Source organism: Podarcis liolepis, assembly GCF_965112155.1.
Source record: "Podarcis liolepis genome assembly, chromosome: 1".
Taxonomy (NCBI): Eukaryota; Metazoa; Chordata; class Lepidosauria; order Squamata; family Lacertidae; genus Podarcis; species Podarcis liolepis.
The window spans coordinates 57,964,722-57,980,249 of NC_139554.1; the positions used below are offsets into that span (position 1 = coordinate 57,964,722).

At 43.0% G+C, this 15,528-nt stretch overlaps 1 protein-coding gene across 5 annotated transcripts in view; it reads left to right on the forward strand.

The window, feature by feature from the left end:
• Positions 1 to 12,473: 12,473 nt before the first annotated feature.
• Positions 12,474 to 15,528, forward strand: part of SHANK2 (SH3 and multiple ankyrin repeat domains 2) — a 330,576-nt gene continuing 327,521 nt past the window's right edge. For all 5 annotated transcript variants that reach the window (XM_083462298.1, XM_083462291.1, XM_083462296.1 and 2 more), the window contains exon 1: positions 12,474 to 12,858. The gene's annotated coding sequence lies outside the window, so the exon portion shown is untranslated. The remainder of the gene's footprint in view (positions 12,859 to 15,528) is intronic.

Sequence of the window (15,528 nt, forward strand, 5' to 3'; positions counted from 1 at the left end):
CTACTTTCTCCGCATGAGCTTGCCTTTTTTCCTGACCTCATAATTTGAAGCCTTTTCTATGTGCTGCCTCCAAGGTAGCCCCCTGTTTTGGGGATGCTCTTTCTTGGAAGAGCCACTTGGCATCAACCTGGTCATCATTTTGGTACTGGATAAAGGCGTTTTTGTTTTCCCAGGGTATTGGACAACATCAATGATATTATATTGTCCTATTCAATTTGTTTTTAACATTGTTTATGTGATTTTATTGAATGTTTCTACTCTGGCTGAAAAACATTTGGAGGCTTTTTAATTATTATTTTTATGATTTTCAGTTTTATACATTTCAATAATTTTACAGTCTTTAACATTTCAAAACTCGACTTACTTCCCCCTCTTTCTGCAATTTCTTAAACTTATTTTTTATATTTTCTGCGCATTCCAAATTAACTTAATCTACTCATTTATTCATCTACTTTAAATAAATACTCTTATAAAACTACAGGTTATTACAGTAATCCTGCCAATGTTCTTATGTGTTTACAATTTATTTGTAAATATTCAATAAACCATTTCCATTCTTTTTTAAAAAAAGTTTGTTACCTTGGTTTCTTATTTTTCCCAGTAAGTTTTGCCATTTCTGCATATTCCATAAGTTTTTGTATCCATTCTTCTTCCATTGTGTCTTCGTATTCTGAGGCTTTTTTTAAAGCAGGAAGCAATGTATACAGTGGCGTAGCGTGGGGGGTGCCAGGGGTGCCGGCCGCACCGGGCGCAACATTTGGGGGGGGCGCGTTTGGCCGGCCCTCCTCGAGGAAGCAGGAACCCCACTGTCCTCGGACCTCCTCTGAAGGCTGGCGGTGGGGCGGAGAGACCTTCTCCCCGCACCAGCCTTCGGAAGGCTGTCCTGAAGACTTGTGGTGGGAGCAGTGGCGTAGCGTGGGGGGTGCAGGGGGGCCTGCTGCACCTGGCGCAACATCTGCGGGGGGCGCGGAAGAGACTCGAGTGCTAAAATCCACGGGTTAGGGGGCGCAAATTACTTGCCTTGCCCCGGGTGCTGAGAACCCACGCTACGCCACTGAATGTATAAACTGAACAAATCTACTCCTAACTTAGAAATATGTTTATTTCTAAAAAGAACAGCATTAAATGAAGTCAGAGGCAGTTTATTCAATTCCCACCCCCCCATTCTCCTTAAAAGGAAAACTGTATAGAAACCTCACGGGTAAATTATAGAAAGTGAACAGCCGATTTGGGTTTTATCGTTCGCATGAGAGAACTCCCTTTGGTAGAATTACAGCTCAATAATAAACCAAAGTAGAATGTTCATGTCACATTGATTATAATTTGTGTGTGACAAGCTGTTTGCAAACCTGTTCACAAGATGTCTATGTTTTTATTTGTGTTTTCATTTCAGAGTATGAGGAAAGACAATACCTTGTCAGTATCCCCAAAATACAGAGTTTTCAAGGAACGCTTTACCTTAATTTATATATGTAGGAGAGTTAATTAGCAGAGCGGGGGGGGGGGGGGTAAAAAGGAACTTTTTAGCATTTCAGGGATATTGTCATGAAATGACTACCAAATAAAATTAATGAAACTCACAGATTAGAATAAATGACTGGTGCAAGTTGCTAATTAACTGAACAAATCTTTGGGAAACAGAGCAGCGATATAAGACAACACACTCATTCCCACAGGTTACAACTATCAGAATTTCTAACAGAGCTATCAAAATCATTATGGCACCTTTGACGTGAGACTGCAACTCTGAATGTCAATCCTAAATTTAATAATCAACAACATGTTTTTCCTTCAGTGATACCTCAGATCCGCCACCTGAGGCATTTGCCTTATTTTGCTAGATGGGGCAACACATACAAATTAGGAACAGAAGCAAAGGTTTTAATTAATTCTTACATGGAGCTGACTATATTGTCTGTAAACCTTTCTTTAACTGGCACAGTGCCAATGAATAATAATAATAATAATAATAATAATAATAATAATAATAATAATGGTTGAACCAGCTATCAGAACCTGGACATGGAAATTTGAGATCTTAGAAACATTTTCAGCAATTATTTATGCTGGCCTGTTGACTTCAACACATAACATACAGTAATTAAAATATTCCCATAAGCAGTCTAGAATTGGCAAAAGTTGGTTTCCCAGCTTTGTCAGCAGGGCATCCACTGAGTATAATTCTGTTCTGGAGATATTCTCATAGGCAGGAGCAAAATTTAAATTCAGCCATTACATATTATTTCTTTTATTTGCAAATATATAATCAAAGTATTGTAGAACAAGTAGCATGCCTGCTGACATTCTGTTGAATTCTCAGCAAGCTGTTGTTGCAGCCTCCAAGGCTGCACCTCAGTTTGTAGCTAACTCTCAGATATTTCTTCTTCGTGTTCAAAACTTCCAAATTCTCCTCTATCTCTGCTCTCAGTCTCCATCTTACAGTCTGCAGGTAGATTGCCCATTCAGGATAAACGTCCTCTGACCATTAGCTCTTATGAAGTGAATTTCAACCAGTGTCTTCTGAATGTTGGCAAGCAGTCAGCTCTCACAGCTGGTCCCAAAGTTTCCATAACAATGTGGAGTGGAACACAAAACAGTAAGATGAAAAGTGGCTATAAACTCTGTCCAACCACTGAGAAGTTAGAAGGAGAGACTTCTGGTGGCATGATGAATACTAGTAACAGTCAAGCATCAGAATGTTTCTTGCTTAATCGGCATATTGCCTGTGTAGTCATTCCAGGGCTTCAGTTGAAATGTTTTGTCTCTGAATTATGTGGTTATTTTTGTACAGCAGATACACCAAACTAACTTCATTTGTTTTCTTTTGGTTTGAGAGGTGGGCGTGAGATAGCCAGCACTGCTAAAGGGACAACAAACAGCTCTGATGTCTGGCAAGAAGTTTCATCTGTACAACCATAGCAGCAAAAAACCCCATCAAATCCTGTTTGTGGCTTGAAACACAACAAGGTCATCTCTACCAGCTTCATTTCAACCCAAATTTGTGCAGAGTTGTTCACATTAGAGAAGCAGCAGGGATGTCTTCATCTGACGCACATGACTTTATTGGTTTCCCTGTTCCTGCATCCTTCCTGGAACTCTCATTCATTAAGCTGTCATCTGAACTTGCATGTTCATCTGTGCCTGAGTGATGGGGTATACTCTTTTTACCGCTTACTCCACATCCAGTTTCCTAATTGGATTGAAGGTGGTTGGGGGAGGAACGACGCATCTAACAGCAGTATTTGTCAAGAAATTACAGGATCAATATGTGTTGTGGCTAACATTGTGTGAATGAGGCTTCAAAAATTAGCAGTGGAAGCACACTGGATGCAGAATGAGTAGTAATGTGAATGCAACCTGAGTTAGGAGAAGTCTGCACCGGATTGGCTGTGTCCTTAAAAGAATACGTGTGCATAGTCATATAGTTACAGCTTTTTAATTTCAAGGGGGTAATTTTGAAAGCATAAAAAAGCTTTGCTGTGAAAGCTCCTAATAACCCTTTAATTATTATACTAAACATTATCCAGTCCATTAACTTTAACAAGTCTGTAGCCCTTTGATGACTGTGACCTGATTCAGCAGCAACCATTATCTGGCTAATATAGTTGCTACTGGAACAATGTGGAAGCCTAATCACACAGCAAGCTATTTTTAATTTTTTAATTTTATAAATTTCTCCCCTTCCCTTCAAAAACATCTAAGGTGACTTCCAACACTCAGATGTTCAAAACCAAACTAAATTAATCAATGTACATTATATTATATCAAAGCAGCAATAAAAAGGCAGGCAACCTTCAAATCCCAATTAAAACGTGCTGATTTTTTTAAAAAACAAAAAAGCCAAAGTTCAACACAGAAGTTCACTTCCATAGTTTGTCAAGGAGTATATTTCAAAATATTGGGTCACTGCAGAAAAGGCCCTGCTTTGCTCTGCACCTGTTCTAATTTGCCCTTCTGATAAGATCCTCAGAGCTTGGGTTTTCTCCAGTGGGGCTGAAATAAAACTACAGGGGCATCACTATGATCATGTGGTCATACCCCTCTGCTTATGCCACCAGGCTACTGACTAAAACAGCTCTTAGTACTCATTTAAGTTTATGACTGATTGCCACAATCACTTATGCACTGCTTTTACTTCACACACACACACACACACACACACACACACACACACACACACTCTCTCTCTCTCTCTCTCTCTCTCTCTGTCACAGAATTGTAGAGTTGGAAGGGACCCCAACTAGTCCCACCCCCTGCAATGCAGGTATCTTTTTGCCCACATGGGTCTCAAACCCACAATCCACAACTCTCAGATTAAGAGTCTCATGCTCCAGCAACTGAGTTATCCCATACACGACATGTATTTCTGAAAATAGTTCAATGGCTGGCTGTCAGTCACGGTGTGATTGCTTTCTGACCAGAAGCCCTGTGGACAATGCCATTGGTGGGATTCTCTTTACCTTTCAACTTGCCTAGCTTTACAGCCAGCAACAATGGAGTAGGAAGGGTGCTTCCCACAGCTCCACTGGCTACTGGTCTGTTTCTGGGCACAATTCAAAGTGCTGGTTATGACGTCTGAAAGACCATATTCCCTCATACGAACCTGCCCAGGCTTTGAGGCCCTTCTCTCACTTGGTAAGGACACAGGAGAGGCCCTTCCCAGAGAACCTAGATTGCCTCCCTCCTTGTTCCTTCCACTGGCAGTTGAATACTATCTTGTTCCAACAGGAACTGACGGTTTTTGAAGGGCTGTGCTCTTTTTATTATAATTTGGATAGTTTTTAACAGATTGTGTGTGTGTGTGTGTGTGTGTGTGTGTGTGTAGTTTTTTAATGTTTACCCCAATGTTTTTAGCTGTATTTATTTTAATATGTAAGCTGCCTTGAGTCCCTGGATAAATAAATAGGGAAGAAGAAGAAGAGGAAGAGGAAGAGGAAGAGGAAGAGGAAGAGGAAGAGGAAGAAGAAGAAGAAGAAGAAGAAGAAGAAGAAGAAGAAGAATGCAACAAACTGGCCCTTTTGAGCCCAAGCATTATCAGAGATACATGGAAAGAACTCATTGGGAAGCAGTTCTGCCACCACTGCTAGTAATGTATGATACAATCCAAAGGGTTTTGACTTTGGAGTAAGAAAAGTGCACATGGGCATCTGGGTGCCATTGTAATGGACACTACGCTAGCATATTGTGTACAGTACTGGAAATATGTAATGAAATAAAAGAGATCACAAGGGGATTGAGAGAGTGATTGTCAACTGCCTATGGAAGCTGAAGAGTAGCATGAGACTGCTATCTTGATCTCTGTTGTGGGAAAGACATATGAGAAGTATTGCCTGTAAATTCTCCCAGATTTAATCAGTGGAATAAAGCACAACAGATCAAAAACATGCAAAATATTATTATTATTATTATATTATAGCCATCTAGTTGCTACATAGAAAGGGAACCAATGTTGTGTAGTGGTTAGTGTGTTGGACTAGGGTCTGGGAGACCAGTGTTTGACTCCCCACTCGGCTATGAAGCTGACTGGGTGACTGTGGGTTAGTTGCACTACTCAGCCTAACCTACCTCACAGGTTTGAGTTCCTTGAAGGAAAGGTAGAGCATAAATGTAATAAATAAATATGGATGGTTTTCACACTGTCAGGTCAGTGTCTTGAGGGGAGACATGACAACTGTCTTTGAATATATGGCAGTCTATGATGGAGCAGACTTGTTCTCTTTTGCTCCAGAGGGCAAGACTTGAACCAACGAGTGGAAACTATAGGGAAGTAGATTGCAATTGAATGTCAGGCGAAGCTTCCTAAAGGTAAATTGCTCTTTAGCTGTTAAACAGGCTGCCTTGGGAGGCGATGGGCTGTCCTTCAAAGGCAGAGACTGGGTAGCCACCTGACAAAGATACTGTAATTGCATCCTGCATTGTAGATCCTGCACTGAGCAGGCGGTTGGACCAAATGACTTCCAAGTTCCTTTCCAGCTCTTGATATACAAGTACATTATCATAGCTGACATAGCTCAGTTGGTAGAGCTGGTAGAGCATGAGTCTCTTAATCTCAGGGTTGTGGGTTCAAGCCCCACATTGGGGAAAATATCGCTGCACTGCAGGGGGTTGGGCTAGGAGGTAGTCCCTTCCTCTTTGTCCCTCCCAACTCTTCAATTTTCTGGTTCTGTGTTGCAGTGGTATACACTACATTAGATAGACACAGATTATCTGAAAAATAAAAATGTGATTTCAACAGGATGTCTATTTTGATACAAATAAAATTAAGTTTCATACAACATGTATTTTATGTGACAGGAGAAAATAAGGTGTGTATAATTATATAGACACACACTAGAGAGAGAGAAGTTGACAATAAAATGAAACAGGCTTGGTACTGAGGTAGTTTAAAAGAGAGAAAAAACAGTATACCTCACTGACATCACAATTGCATTGAATGATAAATCTTAGAAAACCATACTGGCAACACAAACAAACAAACCTTAAAAATAAGTGCATCTCTCACAAGGTAAATAAAATCCAAACCCAAAGACAATTATAACATTTTTCTTCTTCATGATGCATTTCAGTAATCTCAAAACAACTCATTGGATGCCTCAGTTCCAGCTTCAAGTTTATGGGGAACTTACCCATCTCTACTTGCCACTGCTTGCACTCTCTCAGAGGTCAAGGTGAACATGCAGCTACAGGAGCAGGGCCAAGAAGCTCCTGATGTTATCAGCAGTCCCTCTGCTGGGCTGCAGGCTTCAGCAGGTGTCTGATAGTACTGCCTCCTGGTGCTGGCCCTGGGGAGCACTCAACCTGGGCAAGATCTTAACAGTGTTCATCAGACTTGGGAAAGGAGTGGGGAGAGGAATTAGGTCTAAGAGCTCTGCTCCATTCCTATCTGCATTCACACCTGTGTGTGAAAGCACCTATGTGCATGTAAACTGTATGTGCATTTGGGGAAACTTTGAATAGCTAGAGTTCCTGAGCCCATATGTATACACTTTGGGTGCTTTTGAAACAATTAAGCTCTTTCAGAGATGCACTGAATGTTCCTAAGTTTGTATAGGGCTAGTGATCGTGAGCATGATCCCTACTCCTCTCTACGTATGCTCAGATGAGCTTCTGAACAGTTCAAATTGTTATGCTTATGGTTAGCCACTCTGGATGCTAAAGGGCAGTATACTCAATAAATAAAGCAGTGCTCTCACTTATCATCTGGAAAGTTAGGAACATATATTAATTGTCTGATGGTAACAGAAACAGTCAAGCATTATTACACTCAGCTAAAATGAGCCGTGAAAATGATTGTGCCTGTCAATGCTGTGTCATAATCTATCATTATTACATCATGAGACATTGATCAATACAAATACTACCAAAAAAGAAAGGCAAATGTAGCATCCTAATATTGGTCTTTTTTCCAAACTGAATTCAAATTTTAATTGCACAAAACAGTGTGTGTGCATGTGAGTGTATGTGGTACTTTTTCAATACAGATTGGGGGAATAGTCAATATTTATTAGCATCACACTCACACAGAAACAGGAGGCTGAAGTACTTTAACTATGAAGTGATACTCAGAAATAGCTGAGATCTTTAACTGAGGTAAACTAGTGTAATTGCCACCAAGTTCACACTGCAGAAAATATAGCTTATATTTGGCACATCACTCAAAGCCTTATTCTTTCCATCTATTTTTTTCCTGTCTAAATGATTACCTTTACATGCCTCCTAAATCTTCTGCATTATTATGACAATGATTCAGGTTCTACCAGAATAAGAACTTAATGTTTTCATTTTTCGTTTGGTCACAGCTTTCAATGCATTTCTTGAAAATGGAATACAAGGAATCCCTCTTCATGAACCATGCTGTCCTATTTTCAGTGATATCCCTAGAGTTATGAAACAGGATTTAGCTAGTCAGTTTCCTCTCGTCAACTGGAAGAAGAAGAAGAAGAAATGTTCATATGCTTTAAAAATTAAAGACCTTGGTTAACCATGTTTGATGGAATGAAAACCTTCCATTAAAAGATGGGTTCTACTCTTTCATTTTCTGGATAAAATTTCAAAACTGCCTTTTTTTTTGCTTACAACAGGCAACAGAAAGGGACAACCAACGGCAGAAACAGAAATGCTATAAAATAGCTTCATGGCTTGTAACTAGCAAATGTGAAAATGTTTTTTTACACCTGCAAATGCATTTAATGCCTCTATCTGTACTTTTGTGGTAACCATGTTTTTACATTTTATTATTATTACAGTGGTACCTCAGGTTATATACTCTTCAGGTTACATACGCTTCAGGTTACAGACTCCGCTAACCCAGAAAGTGCTTCAGGTTAAGTACTTTGCTTCAGGATGAAAAGAGAAATCGGGCTCCGGCGGCGCGGCAGCAGCAGGAGGCCCAATTAGCTAAAGTGGTGCTTCAGGTTAAGAACAGTTTCAGGTTAAGAACGGACCTCCGGAACGAATTAAGTTCTTAACCAGAGGTACCACTGTATTATTATTATTATTTCACATTGCCGTCAGTGTACAATGTGATTTATATGTATTGTGTTTTGCCTTTTTGCATCAGTAAAATAAAACAAAAGCAGACCTCTGTCTCAAGGAGCTCATAGTTTGAAATTTGAAAGTGGAGAGAACTTAGGAAGGAGAAATGCAAGGAGAAATGTATAAGAAGAAAGGAATGCAGTTACACCAGTGTTCAAAGTGGGATGGGATGAGACGCCATTCCAGTTCTTTTAAGGCAGTCTTGCCTAACCACCCCCTTCCTTTTTTCTACCAGTTTTGACAGTGAGTTACATGCAAACTTCATTGCTGTTGGAGGTGAAAACATAGATTCTGGGGAGGAAATTGAAGGAAAAGACAGGCAGGGCCATAGTGTGGTCACATGTTGAATGGACCTCTCTTTGAAACACTGTCTAGTCCAAGTCCAGATCGAAGCTAAAGAAATATAAGACAGGAGAGCAGGAGCCTTGAAGCTGCCCATCAGCAGTTAGGGCTGGACAACCTTGAGCAACACTTTGCAAGCAGCTTACCAAGACCCAAGGAGCCCCTTTTAGCAAGACTTGCAGAGTCCTGTGCACAGTGCTTTGCAGGTACCACCAATCAGCTGACACCCACTATTAGACCTGTGGGTCCCCACCCCCGGCTTAGATGCATATGTCTCACATGTGTCTCACACAGCGGATTGATACTGACCACATCACCATGCCCCTTCTGTCTCTTCTGCACAAGAAAGCCTAGGCTGCAATCCTGTACCCATTTACCTGGGAGTATGCCCGATTAGACACAGAGACTTACTTCTGAGTAGAAATGGCTTACCATTGTGTTGTTGTTGTTTAGTTGTTTAGTCATGTCCGACTCTTCGTGACCCCATGGACCAGAGCACGCCAGGCACTCCTGTCTTCCACGGCCTCCTGCAGTTTGGTCAAACTCATGCTGGTAGTTTCGAGAGCGCTGTCCAACCATCTTGTCCTCTGTCGTCCCCTTCTCCTTGTGCCCTCCATCTTACCCAACATCAGGGTCTTTTCCAGGGAGTCTTCTCTTCTCATGAGGTGACCAAAGTACTGGAGCCTCAGCTTCACGATCTGTCCTTCCAGTGAGCACTAAGAATGGATAGGTTTGATCTTCTTGCAGTCCATGAGACTCTCAAGAGTCTCCTCCAGCACCATAATTCAAAAGCATCAATTCTTCGGCGATCAGCCTTCTTTATGGTCCATCTCTCACTTCCATACATCACTACTGGGAAAACCAAGGCTTTAACTATATGGACCTTTGTTGGCAAGGTGATGTCTCTGCTTTTTAAGATGCTGTCTACATTTACTATTGTAGTGTAAGCTAACTCTACAGTGAATGTCAGGACTTCAGTTCCTCCTGCACAGCAGGAGACATGACTACGACTCTTTGCAAAGTTGTTGTATTTTTTATTTGCCATGGGGTGGGGGAGCCCGGCAATTTCTGGACGACTAATGCAGATGTTCTAAAAGGCAGTTCTAGGCAAAAAGGGGGGATGGCTAAATGTTTAAGAAGACAAGAGATCCTAGGTTAGTCTTGTAGAACTAGCTGCACAGTGTGGTGTGCCATACAATTAAAGCCATTATCACATATTTCACTGTACCTTTAAAAATCTAGAAACACAAACTGTTGGACCCCTGGGCATTTAATTCCCAAAGTCCTAAGTGGTCAAATTAACTGTTGTCTAAAGGCAGTAATGAGGAGGGCAGTTGTATTACTACAAAGCCACCTGGGGTGGTAGTTAAATGAACATACAAGGTAAGATTATAATTTATTTAAGGTTTTCCCACTCTGGCAGAGAAAAATATATATTGCAGGGCAATGTGATGCAATGCCAAGATTTACTCAAGGGGGAATATCCCCATATAGTTCCCCACATTAGAGTTCCCAATAGAGACATAGCAGGCCAGGCGGCTATACTTGCTGGATGGAAACAGGTGGATCATTATGTTGATGAAATTCTGACTGAATCTGTTTTAATTGTTGTTGTTTTTCCTAAAGTTGACATTTTAAACACTTCCTGGTTTTATTAATATTGATTTTGCTATATACATGTAATTTTATTGTGTTTTTTAAAGCCACTTTCAAAGTGGAGGCGGGCACATTAGGGCAAATGGGGCACTGCCCCACCCTGCCCTCAGCCAGTGTCACCAGCCTGCCTTAACTTCCAACTAATCAGCCTCCTCCTTTTCACTCTCAGTGTTGCCTTTGTAGAACTCAGCAGACAGGAAGGTGGGGACAGAACTAGAATTAGTTGGTTCTGCCTGTCCTTGGCTCCGGCTCCACCCACTTCTCCTTGCTTTCCATGCTACTGGTCCCATAGGGCACCGGCCGCCCCTGAACTTTGGAATGATTTTGCTCAGAAAGGCAGTACAAACGTACTTAAAATAAATAAATAATAACACACATACATCCCCCCAAAAGGAAAAGAGGGCAGAGATTGGCATAACATTTGCATATAACTCTATTTAAATTACACTAAATAACTATTGTAATTTAAATGGGGGGGAAATGCACTTCATCACAGTGGTGAAGGCTGTGATCAGTTGACTCCCCAGGTGCCCACTGCTGATGGGCAACTCAAGGTTCCTGCTCTCTCTTCTTCATATGATGTCTTTAAGCTAGACTTGAACAGACAGTTCCTCAAATAAAGGACTATTGTCTACAAAGTAGGACACATGGTCACCCTAAGTTCTGCATTCAGTTCCCAAGAACTGCTGTCCAATGGCTCTGGAAGCTCAAAAGCTTGACCATTCACCTAGATATCAAAGCTCAGAGCTTGTAGCCCTGGAACAGATTGGCAGGGATGACAGGGCAAATTGTCTGAATTTCCCTGCCCCTTCTTAGGTATGGATTTGCGGGATATTACAATTTTTCAATGTTAAGAGTGTCCTGTCCCCCAGTGAGACAAAGGTAGGGACTGCCTACATGTAGAAAACTATGATAGTTTTCTATATGTAGGAAATTGTTTCCTATGTTGTCTTTTCTGATAGCAGTTCTACAGGGTTCCAGGAGGAGGTCTTTCCCAGCCTGTAGGTGGACATGGGACATTCTTTAATACTACTGTGGTCCATAGCTTGACACCTAATTTTAAGCTGAAAGCTCAGCCATTTTAGATTTTCCCAAATGCATTCCAGGCACCAGTTCAGGTTTTCCCATATGCATTTAAGGCACTCCAAAGGCACAAACAAACACCTGAGTGTCACACATGCAAATATATAGTGCTTCCCCCCCCCTTTAAACAAATGTTTAGGGGTTCTCTCATTTTCCTACTCATATTGAAATATTGCCCCTCAGTGAGGCCAAATTTAAGATTCACAAAATGTTTAGGGGTATGCGTCCAGCCGAGTCCCCTCAGAAAAAAAGCAGTGTGTGTGTGTGTGTGTGTGATATATATAAAAATCTGGAATGTGCATCTTCTGGTCAAGGCGACCTTCATTTTGTATGCAAATGTAGGACAAGTGCAAGAAATGCAATGAAAAGGGTGTGTGAAAAGAAAAGTCTTTTGGGAAGACACCCTTAGCTCCTCCCTATAACCTGCATGCTAGATAATGGCCTTCTTCGCCCAACTAGGTGCGCGAAAGGACTGTGTCAATGACAAACAGGAGAGCTCGGTCCCACTCAACCGGCTCTTCCACGCTTTGTTCCGAGGTGACTTGTTGTGGGAGAGAAGAGAGAGGCCGCTGCTCCTTCCTTGCTCACAACGGCACTTTCTGTGGAGATTTCTCTCCCCCCCGCCCCCCCCATCCGAGCTGCATATGCGTATGAAATCAAGAGCAAGGTTGGCTCTTCTCTTGTCATCTGTGCCCTCAGGAAACGTTGCCTCTCGCCGAGCCTCGGCTGCAGTGCCCTTCTGCGCGCGCCTTCCTTGATCTGGGGTGGGCCGCTGGAAGTGAGGCGTGAACAGAGCTCTTCTCCCCTCAGGGGGGGCGGGCAGGGGAAGAAGCCGGGCACCGGTCGCCTATTGTCACATCGCATCCATTTGCAGCGTGTGCACGGGAGCGCAGCGCCCAGCTCGCTCGCTCGCTCGCTCTCTCTCTCCTTTTCCTCTCCATTCCCTTCCCCTTTCCCAAGCAAGTTGCGAGGCGCCCTTGCCGTTGCGCACCGGACCTTTCCACACCCCCAGCCCAACTTTCACGTCGCCTTGCTCCAAAACAAACATGACGGATTACAAAAGTGGCGGCGGAGGGAGGAGCAGCAGCAGCAGGAGCAGCAGCCGCGCCGACCCTTTGGAACTGAGGCTGGGGTAGTAGCGGGGGAAGCTGGGAGGCGCGCGGAGGAGAGCGCGAGAGCGACGCCCTCTCCGGCCTGAAAGCTCGCCAAGCCCCGCGCCGCCTCACGCGGCCGCGGTCGCAGGTAAGGAGAAGCTTCGTTGCCCCTCTGCCCCATTGAGGGATAAGTAAACAAGGGCTGTTTTTTTTGGGGGGGGGGCTTGTGCTGCTGGTTGCCGTCTGTTGGGGTGTTTTGAGGGAGACGTGAGGCGGCCTCAGCGCTCACAAGGTTAATTTGTTCGCCTGCTTCGCTCTCAACTTTGAAGGAACCATTCTCTCTGCGCGCTTACTTGGGAGCAAGTCCCCCATTGGAGACGGGGAGGCTGGTTTCCCCGGGAAGATGTCGAGGAGCCGGAGTTAACCCCTTCCTCCCCTTCTGCGCCCCTTCCAGTGCCTCTCGGCTGTGTGAATGAAGGAACAAAATAAAAGGGGGGGGGGGATAACTTTTAACAACTAGGAAGGAGGCACCTCAGTGTTACCAGGGAGCGTGTTTGAAATGAGTTATTCCTGAGAGATGCATGCCTGGGAGGGTGCAGCAGAACAGATACACTTCGTGCAAGTAAAATGCCATGGATTTCACGTCGTAAGTCACTGCGTTTAGCATTTTAGCCGTCGGGGTTCATTCTCGCCGAGGGGAAGCCCATCCATGCCCTGTGCAAATTGTATGCGGCAAGGTCAGGACTTTACCTTGTCCATGGAAGGTGAATTCAAGTCTTTCTGCCTTCTTCCTGAGCACACATTCTCCTCACAGTCTGGTCTTCTTTGGGTGTTGCCTCTGATATGCACATCTTTGTCCTCTCCTTCAGAGAAGAATTCAGTGGCAAAAGCAAGATTGTGTTTGGGGTCCCCACAAAAGAGACCGACCCAGCCTCTGTATGCCTGAACTCTGTGTGCAAAGAACAAGATCTATCAATCCATGGACACAAGTTTCTTCCTCTGTTAGGGAAGGCTGAGAAATAAAAAGAAAAGGTGGCTGGAGAAAATAAATTCCCTGTTGTTCCCGCTTGTCTTTTAAGTTGCCCTTTATCAATTGCTTATGCTTTGGTAACAAAGAATTCAGTGTACTCTGAAATAAGACCCATGGCAAGTAGCTCAGGTAGAAGAACAAATGGGGAGTATTCCATTGAGTACGCTGGGAAACCTTGACAACAGGCAGCTCCTCTTGGAGAGTTCTGGTATTTGTTTTTAGCTGCACTGTATGTAGTTTATGTTGGATAAGGAAAGAATTGGTTTACTCCTCCCATCAATGATGGGGAATTTCTGGCTTTTATGCTGCTGCTGTTCTTTTTGAACCTTTAATAGAAAGTCAACAGGTGCAAGTGCCTTGCCAGGAAAAAGTACAGCAATTCTTGCTCCCCAAATTGTCATTATAGCAATCTACAATTGTAACATTGTAAAGTAGAGTCTGCCTCTACTTTAAGAGGTAGACTCTTAATTTCACATTTAGGACCCAGGCCTTCACTAAGAGAAATGGAGGTAATTAATATGCTCTATCCACACATCGTACTGCTAATGCAGGTTCTGTTGCCTCATCATATCAAGTGCTCGAGGAAAAGTTTGGTGTTTGTGAAGAAATTTGGGGTTTCCACAATCTTGACATAGCAAGGCAGTTTTGGAGCATGGAGTTTTGGTACTTGAAGCTGAAACGTGTGTTTATGGGGGCTTCCCCTCCATTCTTCAACTTTGCCTAGTATAAACAGGGCAAGAGAAAGTTGTAATTCCACACAGCCCTTCAAATGCTGCTTCCGCTTCGCTGCCTAGCCAGAGGCAATACTGTGAGCAGTAAAACTTCCTGATATTTTCAGGTCACAGTACTCCCATTAATTGCATGCATTAATGCTGCTATCATTCTTTTTAACCAGTAGCTAAGTCCCTGTTTTAAAGAGCTGAATTGAGATTTAGGCTGTGAAGTATGCTTCAGTGGCTGCAACATCACTGCACTCAGCTTTCATAGCACCAGTTTTCGATGGAGAGCTTGCTCATAACTGAACCAAAACTGGACTGTTTGCTGCATGACAGTTTCTAAGAAAACGGATTATATGGTCACCTCTTAGACCATACAAAAGGAATATGTATTAATCAGTTTGCCTGAGAGGAAAGGAATCCACTGAGTTCAAATCCTGATGCATTCCCTCCCAAAGACTTCTCAAGAGGATATTGCAGGCTAGTTACCTCTAGTTTCATACTCATTTCATCTCTCTGAAGTCTATCCATATATGCATTTGCACTGGACTTTAAACTGAGGGTCTGGCTCTAGTACGCATGCAGCAAAGTAGAGTGATAAAATGGGCGGTGCTAATTCAGACTGCGGGTGGGAGATGCCATTTCTGAATGCATAAATTCCTTCCAGGTATACGTCTAGCACTGTGAGCTGGGCTGCTATAACATTTTTCTCAGGTGCTCTAGCTTTTTACTTGGTAAGACCTTTTTTCCACACAAGGAAGCATTCAAAGTATGGGGTCTCCTAATGGCAGCTTGAAGTGCTGCACTCCATTCCTTGTTTCTACCACTTAATTCTTCTGCAAGTGTAGACCATGCCTGAGGAAGGAGTTAAAGTGATGGGGTGTCTCTCTCTCTCTCTCTCTCTCTCTCTCTCTCTCTCTCTCTCTCACACACACACACACACACACACACACGGCAGTAGTAAATTAACTTTCTTTGTGTATCTTCCCTTCCCAAGGTACCACTGTGCTTCTCTCAGGAGGGTGTACCGAATACTTCTTAACCTGTGCCTAACCCTTTTTTGGCTCAAGGG